General features: G+C 49.1%; 1 protein-coding gene across 1 annotated transcript in view; it reads right to left on the bottom strand.

Moving 5' to 3' along the window:
* Positions 1–15,968, bottom strand: part of LOC137432998 (uncharacterized) — a 57,275-nt gene extending 41,307 nt beyond the window's left edge. The window contains exon 1 of the mRNA XM_068125369.2: positions 15,871–15,968. The gene's annotated coding sequence lies outside the window, so the exon portion shown is untranslated. The remainder of the gene's footprint in view (positions 1–15,870) is intronic.
* Between the last annotated feature and the right edge of the window lie 1,857 nt (positions 15,969–17,825).

Raw genomic sequence — 17,825 nt, 5'->3', positions numbered from 1 at the left:
TGGAGAGGATTGTTGAGAAAGTAGATGGGAGGGTTGTCCAGACGGTCTTTTCGAAGAGACATAGTGAGAGTGTGAGATTTGTCAGGATTGAAAGACATGTTCCACCTGTTTGACCAGTCTGTGATTTTGACCAGGTCTGCAGAGAGTGAGGAGGCTGCGGATTGCCGATCTGAGGAATGAGGTATGGAGCGGCAGAGGGTGGAGTCATCAGCAAAGAGATAGAGAGGATTTTCCAGAGAGTCGGAGGGATCATTGATGAAGACCAGAAAAAGCACAGTCCCCAGAACACAGCCTTGGGGAACTCCAGCCTGAACAGGAAAGGGAGATGAGAGAAATCCATTCAGGGCCACACGTTGACTACGACTAGAGAGGAAGTCCGCAAGCCATGCGTGGAGATTTCCATGGATACCATAGGAGGAGAGTTTGGTGAACAGAGCGGGGTGCCACACGCTATCGAAGGCATGTGATATGTCAAGGGAGACAGCTCTAATTTCCTGTTTGACATTGAGGACCTCCATCCATTGTTTGGACAGCAGAAGCAGCATGTAAAGTATGTACAGAGTATGTACAGAAAAGGTATGAAAAGGAAAATATATGTACAGAAAAGGTATGTACAGAAAAGGTGAAATTTTTATATAGTCGACCATCTTTTATACAGACTGCTCTCATCATCTAACACCTTCTCCCTCTAATGTCTTGTCTAAACAGAACCATGTACAAGCCAATTCCGAACCAAGCATAATCGTTCCACAAAACGTGCCATAACATCCTGGTTTGGCCTTTCGCTAAAGGGAAACAATGGGCTCGTTTCTAGATGGAACAGTTCTGGACAGCATTAGTTCAGAACTTGGTAGTGGAGACAAAACACAAGGGTTATGAAAGATCTCGCAATGTTGTATTTGGAGACATCCCTGAATGTCAACATTAATTATAAAGATTATGGAGAGACAAAGGAGGGTTGGCAGGATGGCCTAGACCTAGAGGTACGCATACTCTGCACTAATAGTCAGGTTCACGATGTTTTTTCGTTCAAAATCATGGTAGATTAGCAAACCTATACATTTTTGGAAACGTTATTACATGGAAAATCTGAAAATCAATGTTTACATTTGCCAATTCAGACCAATTCGATTCGACCAATTCGACCAATCGACCAATTCCATTCGACCATTCGACCAATCGCTTCGATCGACCATTCGACCAATTCGACCAATTCGATCGATTCGATTCGATTCATCGAATTCGATTCGATCGACCATTCGACCAATTCGATTTGCCAATCAATTTGACCGACCTTTGCTTGTGTGGAACGGACTGTGAAAACGATGCGGACTATATTGTCGGATACGACACACAGGACAGTGATGACGAACTCTAAATGGCATATTCTGTAATCGTGTATGTTTGATGCCATTGACTGCCTGTGTATATTTTGTCATTGACTGCCTGTGTAGATGTGAAGTTATACTGACTGCATGTGTATATATGATTTTGCTGACTGCCTGTGTATGTTTGGTGATATGAATTATTGTGACACATTTTGATGTTATTAACTGCCTGTACAAAATGATAACATCTATTTGATTATGCAACTTATCGCGAATATAAAGACAGTATTTTGCAATTCAAAACCTTTGATTCGTGTCTTACCATTCCCCATAGCACTAATTTGATACTTTCATTGGATTCCTTGTCCCTGAAAATATAGGTTTAGTATATTTTTAAAAGTTTTTAGGGTAATTAGAGGCAGAAATAGAACAAAATATGTATTTTACAGTGGCCATTTTGAAAATCCAAAATGGCCGCCATACAGGTATCTCTCCAAATGTAAACATTGATTTTTAGTTTCCTTATGCTATAACCTTTCCAAAAATGTATAGGTTTGCTAATCTACCATGATTTTGAACGAAATAGAATTTATTGACACAGTGAACCTGACTATAAGCTAGTCAGGGTTTGAATCCAGACCCAACTATAAACTGTTCTTCTGGTGTTTCACAGGGAGGGCGATTCATGAATGTGTCCCTCGGATGGACGTTAAATTGCACGTCCTGTCTGCCAGCATCTGTTGGTGGACGAGAAAGATCCCACGGTGTCCTTCACGAAGAGTCGGTGAGGCGTTGCCCGCACAATGGCTAAATTCCAAATTACTACACTAACTTTAGTCAAGCATCATGCTTGGCCAGCCAGTTTGTGAAAGTCTTGGGCCAAGATTCCCCCCCGGCCAACCACAGAAAAACGTGGGAATAATTATAGCTGTTGAAGATCAAGATGAAGAAGAAGGAGGAGAGCCAAAGAACAAATGCACAAGTGAAGGTAGTGCCTTCAGAAAATACTGTATGTCATGTCTATGGGGAACAAACCTGGGGTCACAGATCATATGGAAGCAACAAAAAGACCAACAGATTTAAACAAGCAGAGGCTGAACTCTGGAGTTCAATATCAACCTGAGCTAAAGCGCATGAGCTAAAGCGAGCTTAATCGTATTATTCATTCACGAAGCAGAGCAATGATACTGTATTTTATAATAGCAGTTACACACATCAGGTAGAGTGAAACTCCATCAAGGAGGGTGTAAGTTACACCCATCAAATGGGATGGTATGGGATTTGATAAGATGGGAGAAGCATGGAACAACAACAACAATCCTGTGAAGAATAAATAAACGGAGACCAAAACAATCCGACGATGGTTGGGCAAGAAGTACCACCCACCGGAATACCGTGGTGTCATTCAGCGTGGTGAATGCTTTGACAAAAGTCGAGAACCAAATGGAATAAGTGGAGTTGTAAGTAAATTTGGAAGCGACAAACAGATTGAAAGACTTGATTATGCTCAGGTGACGCTTGGTGACGATGCGCGATTCACAGATTCACAGCGTTGAGCTTCTTTTCTTTTCTTTTTTTGCACAATATTTATACAAAGTATTTTTCTTCCCGGTTTTGCCGATGAAGTTTTGAGGCAGAAACAATGGTATATTCGCCATCCATCTGACCACTTGCACATTGCCCCACCACTTGCACATTGCCCCCCTCCCCACCCCCCTTTTAATACCAGCGCTCCATGTTTGGGCCCTGTGGAGAATGCTTCCTTGCACGATAGATTGGAAAGATGGTGCATGACTATTACTCAGGAAAGAATTCCATTCAACTCTTAAATATATTGGTGGACATCGTTCACACGAGCCACCACCAACTAAAAACTCACTGAGTAAACATGATTACGAGATAAATCTTTGCATCTCGTTTTCAGGCATCAAAGAGAGCATTTTGCAACTCTTGACTTGGGGAAAACGCGACACTTAGCAAGAACAAAGCTGTCTATCGAAACAGCAGAATCCGCAGCAGGGTTGTCGCATGATAAACCTGCCTCTGCTCCCAGAAACGCACGCAGTACCTTATCTGGCAACCTGTGTTTGCGAAAATGCGAGTGTGCACCCCCTATGATTAAAGTGGGTCGCACTTGCCTGCAAACACACTCTACGCTCTCACCCACTTATGACTCGTGAGGTCAGGAAACTCGGAAAGTGCACATAAAAGGCTGAGTCGTGGTGAACAACGTACACCAAAAAGTGTTCCAAAGCTACGGTAGGTGAACTAATGTTAAAGGGCAGAGTGAGGGTCAAAAAAGGCATGTGACAGGTTATAAAGGTCAAGAAAAGCATAGGGAACGTGCCCCGAGGGCAAACTGAATCTTTACCATGGTTTTCAAACCACCACATTTGGTATATTACCCTCCACTCTGCTCTAATTGGATATCCATGGACGCCATGGCCTCTTCATAGCCTAGATGACATGCTTACGACCTTTGATACCCTGGGCTTGATCCTTCAAATACCAACCTCTCCCTACAAAACAACCCTACCCCCAAACCCATAAGTAAACCTCCTCCTCCACAATTCCTCTCAACCTTTGCCCTCTAACTTCTAAGCCTGGGGTTCTTAACATGGGGTATCCATAACCCTTGGAGGTATGGGGACCAAAATCTGGGGGTATTAGACTCGTAATAAATTATAATAATAAATTGTAATAAATTCAATGAAATATCAACTTTAAATATATCATAAATATATATTTAAATATAAATATATATATTTCAAAACAAATTATATATTTGTATAATTATATTTCAATTTGTATTATATAATTATAGATCCCTGGTGTTGGGCTAGCGGCTAGGGTGCCGGCTTAGGATCCTAGGATCCTGGGTTCGAATCCTGGTCGATCGCCGAATTAACGCCAGGGGGGTTGACTCAGCCTGTCATCCTTCCGAGGTCGGCTAATTGAGTACCAGTTCACTGGTAATTCCCTGCTTGTCGTTAAAGGCGGCAAAAAGGGTTGGCGGCAGGAAGGGCATCCGGCCGTAAAACATTGCTTCAAAAAGGGGACCAAAAAACAACAACCACAGTTCCCGAAAAAGGCCAACCCCCGCTTGCGGGGAAAAATGGCCTCTAAAGGTGGTTTTATAATTATATTTCAAACAAATTATATTTCAATTATTTGTGTAATTATTGGCCCATTTTCTGGGTGATAAGTTACCAATTTTCATCCAAAAAAATAGGCAATTAAAGTAAAAACACCCCTCAGAATGCATCACAGAGCACCTAGAAATCAAAAAAATTCTAGGGTGACATGCCCCCAGCCCCCCCTAACTTTGCGCACCTTCGGTGTGCCTTGGTCAGTCAACAGTCTGGCGAAGGGGGTATGGGGACATCATGGGCAATCCGTTGGGGGTCTTGACAGGGAAAAAGGTTAAGAACCCCTGTTCTAAGCTATAAAACTCACCAAACCAATGCAGCTATAGAGCTTTGTAGCAATTGAATCAGATTTTTTTTTTAGGAAAAAATATTAAAAAATTACTTTGGCTTCTTCAGGTTAAAGTATCAGCACCCAGTTGAAGGTGCACCGTCGCAGTTCCAGAACAAAGTGCAATGCTCTCGACAATGAAACAACATTGCTGCTGCAAAGCTTTCTCCTCTTCAATGGCCTTTGATCCTCACTCACCCAAATAAGCAAATAACAAAAACATGTTTGGTAAATTCCTGTTTCACCATCAGGAAGATATTAAAATCAGGAAGATGATATTGTATACAAATTCCGAACAAATGATGATATTGTATACAAATCTGATTTGGGATCAAAAACTCTGCATTTTATATTTCCTGATCTTCAACACACTTACTCCATAGCTCTTCATTCAAATCACCCCACAGCCTTAAAAAAAAACAACAACCTTCCGATCTGTGATAAAACTCCAGCCTGTAAAATCTATCAAACCAGATGGGAAAACTGTCGCTGTCGACAAGAGCAGTTATTTTACAATTACTGCTGCATAAATGAAATGCAGTACTCCAGAACCATCCTCCCCTGTCCCCCACTCCCTCAACTCCTTCCACTAGCCAAGTACTCACGACCACCCCCTCGCCGACCTGGCACTCTCAACCACCCCCTCTCCGGCCTGGCACTCGCAAGCTCCCACCCTCTCCGGCTTGGCACTCGCGAGCTCCCACCCTCGCCGGCCTGGCACTCGCGAGCTCCCACCCTCTCCAGCCTGGCACTCGCAAGCTCCCACCCTCTCCGGCCTGGCACTCGCGAGCTCCCACCCTCTCCGGCCTGGCACTCGCGAGATCCCACCCTCTCCGGCCTGGCACTCGCAAGCTCCCACCCTCTCCGGCCTGGCACTCGCAAGCTCCCACCCTCTCCGGCCTGGCACTCGCAAGCTCCCACCCTCTCCGGCCTGGCACTCGCAAGCTCCCACCCTCTCCGACCTTGCAGTCATAACCACTCCCCGACCCCACTCTGGTCAAGCATTGACAACCACTCCCTCACACCACCCCCCTCCGGCCACGCATTCGCAACCACTCGCCCAACCTCACCTTTCCCACACTCCTCCTTCTCCTGCCAGGCATTCTCAACCACTAGCCCAATCCTCCACCCCGTCCCCCCACACTAGTCAGGCATTCACATCCACTCGCACACATTAACCCAGATTATGTTAATGTCGATGTAATCCTTCACAGTTGGTAAAATTGTGCATGTGCATGTAATCCTTCACAGGTGTTGAAAATGTGCATGTGCATATCATCCTTCATTCTTTTATATTCCCATTACATCTCTCATCTTCCATGGTTTCCCTTTCCCACATCTCGTTTATTACGCTATATGACTCCTCGTTTTCTCCATTTTCTCCCTCTATTCTGATTCTGATCCTTTTTTCAATACAATATACGGTTTTGCTGCAAGATTAGGCTGAAGACAAATGGATCCTGAATTATTTTGGAATTATCCATGTCATGGATCGTGGCATGTTAACCAATGTTAACTACAACGTTTACACTAATTCTAATAAATAAACAAACTTGTGTTACAGACACACAAGTTACGTGTTTATGCTTAATTCTAGAATGTTCTTGACATGTCATAAATTGATAGATGTTTCGTTGATCATTTACGTCTGTTTACAAGTTATACCCAACTATAGTTATATAACTACAATATAATTACAGCATCACATAAATTTACATGCCACAGAAACCACCCTGAAGTCGATTTCCATCTCAGACGACGAACTTTATTTTTCTAAATATTTTTCCTTCAGGCATCTGTAGGGAGGGAATCTGTGCATTTTGAAACCCTTCTCCAATTGATTGGTGCATTCAATGGCACAGCATCTTGCCATTTTAAAAATAATGATTCGGAGCTATAGCCTACCGTGTGCTCAATCAATAAACAATCAATGGAAACAAAATGGCGCCCAAGACCCATGTGACGAGAAATTTCCAGGATGCACCATGTCGCTACTCCTAATATATAGGGGCTATAGCTGAGAGTGCCCGGTCGGAGAGGGGGGTGGTTGAGAGTGCCCGGTCGGAGAGGGGGGTGGTTGAGAGTGCCAGGTCGGCGAGGGGGGTGGTTGAGAGTGCCAGGTCGGCGAGGGGGGTGGTTGAGAGTGCCAGGTCGGGGAGGGGGTGGTTGAGAGTGCCAGGTCGGCGAGGGGGGTGGTTGAGAGTGCCAGGTCGGCGAGGGGGGTGGTTGAGAGTGCCAGGTCGGCGAGGGGGGTGGTTGAGAGTGCCAGGTCGGGGAGGGGGTGGTTGAGAGTGCCAGGTCGGCGAGGGGGGTGGTTGAGAGTGCCAGGTCGGCGAGGGGGGTGGTTGAGAGTGCCAGGTCGGGGAGGGGGTGGTTGAGAGTGCCAGGTCGGCGAGGGGGGTGGTTGAGAGTGCCAGGTCGGCGAGGGGGGTGGTTGAGAGTGCCAGGTCGGCGAGGGGGGTGGTTGAGAGTGCCAGGTCGGCGAGGGGGGTGGTTGAGAGTGCCAGGTCGGCGAGGGGGGTGGTTGAGAGTGCCAGGTCGGCGAGAGGGGTGGTTGAGAGTGCCAGGTCGGCGAGGGGGGTGGTTGAGTGGAGAGGAATGGACAGAAGTGGAGAGTGGGGGGCGTTTATAAGTTGAGTCCCTATGGAGAGTTGTGACAACGTGCATTTTGAAGCCATTTTGTTTCCATCGAGCACGGCATATCAAATCTGTTTGTATTGTGTGAGGCGTAATCTTTTCGTTTTCTCACTAAGCTGTCTTTCTCTGTACTCAAAAGGGAGATTATATTGCGTAATGATTTCTTTCGTTCTTTCGACGGATCAAAGTAAGCATACAATCAGACAGGATTGATTTGACCTGAAAACATATCGAATAAACCACGGCAAAATGAAGTGTAATGCTCGAGTAAAAGCTTCACACTGATGAGTGCCTAATTTGAGATGTACAGAGCGTGTGAGTGGAAGAAACACACAGGCAGTGACAGAATGCAGAAATTTGAAAGAAGTGGAAGAAGGAAAGTAAAAGACAGAAATTGAGGCACACCATCCACGCCAGATGCACACACCATCAAGAGAGTGGAGAATTAGAAAAGATAACAATTGCGAATGGAAAAAAGAGCCCGAGAAGATTGATGGATTGTGTGCGCTGCCTGAAGGCGGGTCCGAGGCTGCTTGGCAAGGGTGATACTGGGTGGTTTGCCATTGCCTTCTGAGCAGTTAGTCATGGCAAGAATTTCTAATTTGATCAGGTGATAACTCGCTGACTCTTTGCAAAGGGAACCTTGGGATCTTTAACGTCCACCAACTAATGATAGCAGATGGACCTCCCGGGTTAATTCCATCTGAGGGACTGCACGAACCTTGATGAATCACCTGCTTGTGAAACATCAGGACGACAGTTTATAGCTGGGTCGGATTCAAGCTCAGGCTAAACAGCTAAGAGACGAGTATGTGTACCTCGAGGCCTCCTGCCAGCCCCTTGAAAATATATGGATAGCGAAAGTTTTCCTTTAAAATCGAATGGAATGGGAAAGAACAAATTTAGAAATACCAACGAAGGAATAAAAGAGGGCTGCGTTAAAATGGAGATGAGCCATAAGTGAAGGGGTTCTTTTTTTCCAACTCTTATCTATCTATAATTCCAGTAATCTCTGTGTGTCTGTATGCGACCGCTGTTTCTCGACAACTACCGGTCCGATATACTTGAAACTTGCCAGGTATATTGCTGGGGACCCGAGGATGTGCCTTTTCAAGGTTTGAAATTAATCGGACGAGTGGTTCCCAAGGTATGGTCACCGTACTCGCAAGCCGTTCGCTTTGGCTTTGCGAATGGACCAAACCATTTCATGTAAATAGAGGGGGGGGGGGGGGGGTTTGCGAATGGACCAAACCATTTCATGTAAATAGAGGGGGGGGTTCTGTGGTCGTTACTGCCACGTGGTTTCAAAGTTTTTTTTTGTTGTTGTTTGCACGCATGTTTTTTTGCACGCACGTACGGGCAAGCACGTACGGGCAAGCACGTACGTGCGGGCACGCCCTAGTTTATATTAACATAAGTACTGTACCGCTGAAAACAAGCATGTGTATTTAATACTTCATATGTGTTGAAAACATGCATGTGCATGTAATCCTTCACATGTGTCGAAAACAAACATGTGCATGTAATCCTTCACATGTGCTGAAAACATGCACATGCATGTAATCCTTCACATGTGCTGAAAACATGCATGTAATCCTTCACATGTGCTGAAAACATGCATCTCCGTAAAACCATTCACATGTGCTGAAAACATGCATGTAATCCTTCACATGTGCTGAAAACATGCACGTGCATGTTATCCTTCACATGTGCTGAAAACATGCACCTGCATATAACCATTCATATGTGCTGAAAACATGCATGTGCATATTATCATTCGCATGTGCTGAAAACATGTATCTGCATATAACCATTCACATGTGCTGAAAACATGCATGTAATCCTTCACATGTGCTGAAAACATGCATGTAATCCTTCACATGTGCTGAAAACATGCATGTAATCCTTCACATGTGCTGAAAACATGTATCTCCATATAACCATTCAAATGTGCTGAAAACATGCACGTGCACGTAATCCTTTGATACATATGCTGAAAACATGCATGTGCATGTAATTCTTCACATATGCTGACAAACATGCACGTGCATGTAATCCTTCACACGTGCTGAAAATATGCATGGTCATGTCATCCTTCACATGTGCTGAAACCATGTATGTTCATGTAATCCTTTACATGTGCTGAAAATATGTATGTGCTCCTTTATTACCTCCACCAGCGAAGGTGGATGGAGGTTATATCTTCAACCCTGTCTGTTTGTTTGTGAACAGGAATCTCAAAAAGTTGCGGACATATTCAGACGAAAATTAATGGGCAGTTTGATTGTGTGACAAGGACGAAATGATAAGATTTTGGTCATGGGACGAAATGATAAGATTTTGGTCATGGGACGAAATGATAAGATTTTGGTCATGGGACGAAATGATAAGAACCCTGCCCCCCGAAAGTGACCAGAGGCATTATTATTATTATTTTTTCCAAGTGATTCTTCACTATTGAAAGATGGGGCCAAAACTATATACAGCATGATATTTAAAAAAGTTGTGGACGAGTTCTGACCAAACTATGTCGACGCGTTGGTGAGGTGACAAGAACAAGCCGGTTCGATTTTTGGTTCAAGTCCGAACCCAGATCCGGCCTATCAGTGGGATACAAAATGTAAACTGTTCAGCCTGGTGTCGGTAGATGCTCTAACGAGTTCCGTTCTTGTTAATTTATATTCTCATGAAACGTCTCATTAACCACGTCACGGACCGTGATGTGTTGTTCGCCAATGTTAACTGCAACAAGTGATGCGTTTTCTTATAGTAACTTTGCCAGGATCTTCTTGATATGTCATGAATTATCTATAGATATTTCAATGATGATTTACATATTTTTACAAGTTATACCCCACTACCAGTACCAACTACAAAAAGACTACAGCACCACAGATAAATGTACACACACTACAACTTGCCTGGGACAAAAACGACCCCAAAGTCGAATTCCATATCAGAACAATTTTATTTTCCCAAAATTTCAATCTTTCAGCATCTGCAGGGAATCTATACATTCCGAATGCCTTTTCCGACCGATTGGTGCACCCAAAAGAACAGCATCCTGTCATTATGTAAGAATATAAACAGTAGTGTAGTGCCAAATTGAGGTACCGGAGCCCTGCGGCCATGACGTCATCACCAGATCTACCTTCCCATCAAGTTTTAACATCACACTAACCATCGGAGTCCCCAAAATGAGTGATAAATGAAATACACACATTTTACCATGACAGTACCCGCCCTATGGGGCGATTTTGTTACAAGCATTCAACACGTTCTTCTGACAAATACCTTTATTTGGGCGATAAATAGGAAACTGACAGCTGCCTCAATCGCTCCGGAAATAAAATATAAAAATAATCCGGGTGACGTGCATGAAGCAAAAACGTGCTTCAAAACACCTCACTGCACTGGAAAACGTGGGGGCAGGAATACAGTACTGTAAAGGAAGACACTTGTAATACCCTCTCCCACCTCGAGGTGGCGCTACACGATACAAATTTACATCGAGAATTTGCGTCCCCTTCACCTCATGCTCCGCCAGCCACTCCCCTCTCCCAAGACCACCGGCAAAGATAAAAACACCCCTATACACTAATTGGGGTCTTGCTGATCCTATTTAGCAAGTCTGGATGTAATTGGCCCAGAACTGAAGGAAGAGTAATGCAACAAACACACACACACACACACACAAATGTTGGTCCATGAATTATAATAAGGACTCGCCGAAACCCGTGGAACATCCACGGAAGGGAGGATGTGGTGTATGGATAGAGTGTACCATTATGGATGGCATAGGGGATTTGCTTGTCCGAGTAAGAGTTAGGAAGAAAGATGAGAATGAAGAGTGCGTATATGAACAACGATCGCCGACACCGGCACAAATGCATGCTCTGCATTGTCCACTCAGTGGACGGCTTGCTTTCGCCTTCGCCTGCGTATATGAACAACGTATTTATTGCAATCTACTTAAACTAGGGCATGCCCGTACTATATATATAGGACGTGCCCGTAAGTGCGTGATGTTACCGTACAATGAATGTATCATCCCGACGCCGCAGCTCGGATGGCGCTGCAGTTAATCGGGCCCCCAAATTCCTCATCGACGATAACTAAACAATATATTATATGAATCGCACCGTACATACCTCCTTCTAGATCTTGTTCTTGTCTTGATATACTCACTCAGGCTCACTCTATCACGACCGAGTCCTCCCAGCTCCTCCAAATGGCGCCCGCTACGTAAGTCCGGAAGTGACGTCCTCATTTGACTGTCCGGAAGGTCGCATATCGCAGGAAAGCGAAAGAATCGCAAATTAGTTTTAATTTAATTAGTTTTAAAACATAGTTTAACGCCAACATAGCGCCAACATAGTTTGCCGACGGGAAATAAATGAATACGCTCTCAAATGTGCCATCCGAGGCAGAGTGTGTTCGCCACGTTCGGCACACGTGATAGCTCGCTGCTCTCTGATTGGTTGAATCGTTTTTTGGACATAGCTCGGTAACTACTTCTGCGATTAATTTAAAACCTTGAAAAGGCACATCCTCGGGTCCCCAGCAATATACCTGGCAAGTTTAAAGTATATCGGACCCGTGGTTGTCGAGAAACAGCGGTCACAGACAAACAAACATACACACAGAGATTACTGGAATTATAGATAGATGACAACGCTACGATATACTTTTGAAAATATCACGTACCGTCTCGAAGTCAATGCCATCCTTTTATCTCTTCGTATACAACTCACTGATTTCTACCTTATCGTGAACAGGGTAAAGCCTACTTTGACAATCATGAACGGTGGCAGATGCAGGAGTTGGTGAAACGAAAGGGGGGGGGGGGGGGGGGGGGGAGGCTGATCATGACCTACCCTACGCCATTTGTTGAGATCATGGCCACAACGGAAACACAACTGGATAGGTAGGGCCTAGGCCTACGCCTACGTTTCGTCACTCGGCGAAGTACACTTTGTTTTAAGCTTTCAGAAGCTGAAGCCTTGGTATTTATTGCTTTATACGATACTGATGGGCTGCTGATCGGTTTCACTTCGTCGTAATCACAGTATATGGAATAAATTATGGTAAACCCACTTGATGAGGTTAGCGTACACCGCGATCTATGACACCGGCACAAATGGCGGAATGCATGCTCTGGATTGTCCACTCAGTGGACGGCTTGCTGTCGCCTTCGACTGTCCAATCAGCGGACGGCTTGCTGCGCCTTCACCCAGCAGACGCCAATACGATGGCGTCGTATCGGCCGTTAATCGGATGCTTTTGGGCCCCAACGTCGGCTAATTCAGATTTTTCGAGTATGGATGTACGTGATAAACAAAGAGCGCGGTTCGTAGATTGTAAATCCATTAGTGCCTGGGCATCGGGTCACTGGGTGCGGCATAAAAGGGATAACAAAGTCGAGTCCTTACGGTATTATTATATAGATAATCAAAAGCTTAGCACTCACACCCGCTTAATCCCACAATTCAGAAGCCATTAATTTTAAGAAAAAGTCAGATCAGTTAGTCTTTAATCACTGATTTTCAACAAAATTATATATTTTAAGAAATAAAGAGGTGGTTTAATTTTGTTATTTAGTACTATATGGTAAAGACTAGCAGGATGGCCTAGACCTAGAAGTATGCATACTCACCTCTAAGCTGTGCAGCCTGGGTTCGAATCTCGGCCCAGCTGCAGACTGTCATCCAGGTGTTTCACATGCAGGGCGATTCAATGTGTGCGCCATCCTTCGGATGGAAATTAAACTAGGCGCCACGTCTGCCGGCATTAGGTCCTAACTTGGTGTCTTTCTTGGAGTTGATGAAACAAAGTCGTTTTTGGGATGGTAAACATCTGAGAGTATTGAAGATGGCAGAGCAGATAGGCATGATTTTAACATGTATAACATTATGCTTATCTGCTATGCCAATTGTTGTAAACATAAGATAATTCATAAAATCTGCATATTAAATGGTTGAAAAGTTTGTCTAGCTTTTGCACCTTACTGTATTCGTCAATTCATATGGTTCTGTGTTGCCTATAACCTGTATTATAATAACGCTCCCTAGTCAAAGTGTCCAACGTATTGACAAAACCAAGCACTACACCCCTGAATATAACAATATGATTCTGGAGAAGTATACAGCATTGTCTGATGTACAAATAACACAAGCGATGATATTGTAAGTTCGCGGTGAATGGAAACAAAATGGCACACAGGGACCACTTGGGCCAGAGAGCATTTTGAGAACAGGACCGGCACTCATAACTGTCACTGCTACCATCCCCGATCCGGCTCTCGCAACCGCCCCCGGTCCGGCTCTCGCAACCGCCCCCGGTCCGGATCTCGCAACCGCCCCCGGTCCGGATCTCGCAACCGCCCCCGGTCCGGCTCTCGCAACCGCCCCCCCCCCCCCCCCGGTCCGGCTCTCGCAACCGTCCCCGGTCCGGCTCTCGCAACCGCCCCCCGGTCCGGCTCTCGCAACCGCCCCCGGTCCGGCTCTCGCGACCGCCCCCGGTCCGGCTCTCGCAACCGCCCCCGGTCCGGCTCTCGCAACCGCCCCCGGTCCGGCTCTCGCAACCGCCCCCGGTCCGGCTCTCGCAACCGCCCCCGGTCCGGCTCTCGCAGCCGCCCCCGGTCCGGCTCTCGCAACCGCCCCCGGTCCGGCTCTCGCAACCGCCCCCGGTCCGGCTCTCTCAACCGTCACCCGGTCCGGCTCTCTCAACCATCACCCGTCCGGCTCTCAAACGCCCCCGATCCGGCTCTCTCAACCGCCCCGGATCCGGCTCTCTCAACCGCCCCGGATCCGGCTCTCTCAACCGCCCCGGATCCGGCTCTCACAACCGCCCCGGATCCGGCTCTCTCAACCATCCCCAATCCGGCTCTCTCAACCGTCCCCAATCCGGCTCTCTCAACCGCCCCCGATCCAGCTCTCTCAACCACCCCCGATCCAACTCTCTCAACCACCCCCCATCCGGCTCTCTCAACCGCCCCGGATCCAGCTCTCTCAACCGCCCCCGATCCGGCTCTCGCAACCGCCCCCGATCCGGCTCTCGCAACTGATCCGGCTCCCACAGCCGCCCCCATCCACGACCCCGACCCAGCTCTCACAACCGATCCGGCTCCCACAACTGCCCCCATCCCCGACCCGGCTCCCACTACTGATCCGGCTCCCACTACCGATCCGGCTCCCACTACCGATCCGGCTCCTGAAACCACCCCCATCCCTGACCCAGCTCCCACAACTGATCCGGCTCCCACAACCGCCCCCATCCCCGACCCAGCCCCCACTACCGATCCGGCTCCTGAAACCACCCCCATCCCCGACCCAGCTCCCACAACCGATCCGGCTCCCACAACCGATCTGGCTCCCACAACCGATCCGGCTCCCACAACCACCCCCATCCCCGACCCGGCTCCCACAACCGATCCGGCTCCTACTACCGATCCGGCTCCTGAAGCCACCCCCATCCCCGACCCAGCTCCCACAACCGATCCGGCTCCCACAACCACCCCCATCCCCGACCCAGCTCCCACAACCGATCTGGCTCCCACTACCGATCCGGCTCCTGAAAACACCTCCATCCCCGACCCAGCTCCCACAACCGATCCGGCTCCCACAACCACCCCCATCCCCATCCCCGACCCAGCTCCCACTACCGATCCAGCTCCCACTACCGATCCGGCTCCCACAACCACCCCCATCCCCGACCCAGCTCCCACAACCGATCTGGCTCCCACTACCGATCCGGCTCCTGAAACCACCCCATCCCCGACCCCAGCTCCCACAACCGATCCGGCTCCCACAACCGCCCCCATCCCCGACCCAGCTCCCACTACCGATCCGGCTCCTGAAACCACCCCCATCCCCGACCCAGCTCCCACAACCGATCCGGCTCCCACAACCACCCCTGACCCGGCTACCACAACCGATCCGGCTCCCACAACCACCCCCGCTCCTGCTCCCGCAAACGTCCCGGATGTCACCGCCACGTTGTTTTAGATCGAATCGTCCCTCATTCCCTCGCAGCCCCAACCCACAAGATCATTAAATCTCCGTGGAGTCCAACCCAGTAGTGACCAAGATACTAATTACATGAAAATCGTTTTAAACCTTTCTTTTCGTTCTTCCTCTTCAATAACACCCGCACAGAAATGAGCGAAGCAAGTACCGCCATATTCCTCGTATGAGCCATATTGCCTCCTTGTATTAAAAAAATCAAAAACACCATTTTATAAACATGATGAAACCTTTACGAGGCCCGTTCCCCTCCTGCCCCATCACCGTACTTTAACAGCACGACGCGCCGGGAATCGTGTGGAACCATCCATCACCTCAACACACATTTAACCTACAATTACATCCTGAAAGATCAATAACAATACGATGAGCTACAAACACGATTCAACATCACATTTTCTCACCACCGATCCTGCACAAACTGTCCGCCGGCTTGCGTTGCGTCTGTGAGCCGTCGCCTGCAGCCGACGTCACGTCTACACGCCGTGACGCATTACGCTCCGCCCACCGCGTCGCACGTTGTTGTCGTCATTTCCACGTCACGTGGTGAACACCAGTGCGTGGCGTTCAAATTACTTGGATTTTCTCAAGGTCTCAACCCAGATTCGTGTGCAGTAACTCCCTCGACATCTGGAAAGGTGTTATTGTACGAAGTCGGCTGTAAACCAATTTGTATTGGGAGGAGGTCCTTATCTCAGCACGCTGCTCTGTAATCGTAATGAAGCGCGGTGCTACGCGCGCTTACTTGTATAACAAGAAGGAAGCGGACAACGCGGTAAGTTTAAGAGCCTTTATTATAAGAGATCAACTGTAGCACTGGAGCGCTCCGGGCTGCGCGCCCGGTGTATATCCCGCGGCCAAGCCTACCCCTCGGGCGTGGCCGCCGCCCACTTGGTGGGCGGAATGATGCCCTCACGCCAGTGAGCTTTCGTGTCCGCCACACGCGCCCCCCCAGAATTCCCGCACACCTGGAGGGCCAGTTTGCGGGGCAAACGGATGACCCGGCCGAAGCGCCCTCTGGCGACCGGGGTGCAGGGATGCCAGCTGGGATGCCTCCGGCTGCACCCGAGATGGGTGCAGGACCGGGGGGCGGCGTGCCGGCGGGCCTGGGCGGTGCCGGGGGTCCGTCCGCAGGGGGGGTGGCCCCGACGCGGGGGCCGAGCCACCGGCGGTGGGTGGTCCGCGTCGAGGTGGGCCGGCTTGAGGCGATCCACCGAGACGCGGTCGGGAGTACCGCCGATGTCCAAGGTGAAATGTTTCACCCCGGTCTCCAGCACGTGGAAAGGCCCGTCGTACGGGGGCCGCAGTGGTGTCCGGTGGGCGTCGTGCCGGACGAAGACGTACTCCGTGGTGCGAAGCTCCGGGGCGACGTGCGTAGGCGGGTGCCCGTGGCGCGCCGTCGACACCGGGGCGAATCTCCGGGCCGTCTCCTGCAGCGCGGAGCGCTCCTGCGCCGCGGACCATGGTGCCGTGGGGTCGGGGAGGAACTCGCCCGGCACCCGCAGCGGTTGTCCGAAGACCAACTCCGCCGCGGATGCGCGCAGGTCGTCCTTGGGCGCCGTCCGGAGGCCCAGCAGGACCCAGGGGAGCCTGTCGACCCAGCCGGCGTCGCCGAACTGGGCATGGAAAAAACACCAGGTTTTGCGGCGAAGGCGGCGGTTTTCTCCGCGGCGGCGGCGGTGGGCGGGGCGTGGCGGCGGACACGAAATGCGCATCAGCCTCGAGATCCACGAGGTGTGGTGGGTGCATCAGCATCAGGGTCAGCCCCAAGAGCCGCGACGGCCGTGCCAAAACTCACCTGGGTGTCCAAAGCCGCGAAGAACCTGTCGGCCTCGGCAGTGAGAGCTCGGGGTTCCGTCCTCGCAGAACCGGCCAACGTGAGGCGGACTCGTGCCGGCAGCTGGCGTCGAAACAACGCCCGGAATAGAGTGTTCGGGGTTTCGTCGCCCAACAACGACAGCATATGGTCCATGCGGACCGACGGTCGCGTGTCACCGAGCTTGGGGAGGTCCAGGAGGCGGTCGGCCCGAGCGTCCACCGTGAGGCCGAACGTGGCGAGGAGGAGACGCTTGATCGCCTCGTACCTGCCGTCGGCTGGTGGGTTCCTCAGGACCGACACGACGCGGGCGGCCGTGCCGGGCCCGAGGGAGGCGACCACATGACAGTACATGGTCTCGTCCACCGTGATGCCTCGAAGTCGGAACTGGGCTTCCGCCTGCAGGAACCATACTTCAGCTTGCACCTCCCAGAACTCGGGGAGTTTGATCGTAACCGCGTTGTTTGCCATTGCGATGGCGTATTCGGTCGGTCAGCGACGGCTGATCCAACGTCGGAGGGTCACCAATGAAGCGCGGTGCTA

This window comes from Myxine glutinosa, chromosome 1, assembly GCF_964187855.1.
Source record: "Myxine glutinosa chromosome 1, kmMyxGlut1.1, whole genome shotgun sequence".
NCBI lineage: Eukaryota > Metazoa > Chordata > Myxini > Myxiniformes > Myxinidae > Myxine > Myxine glutinosa.
This window is presented reverse-complemented; position numbering and strand designations above follow the sequence as displayed.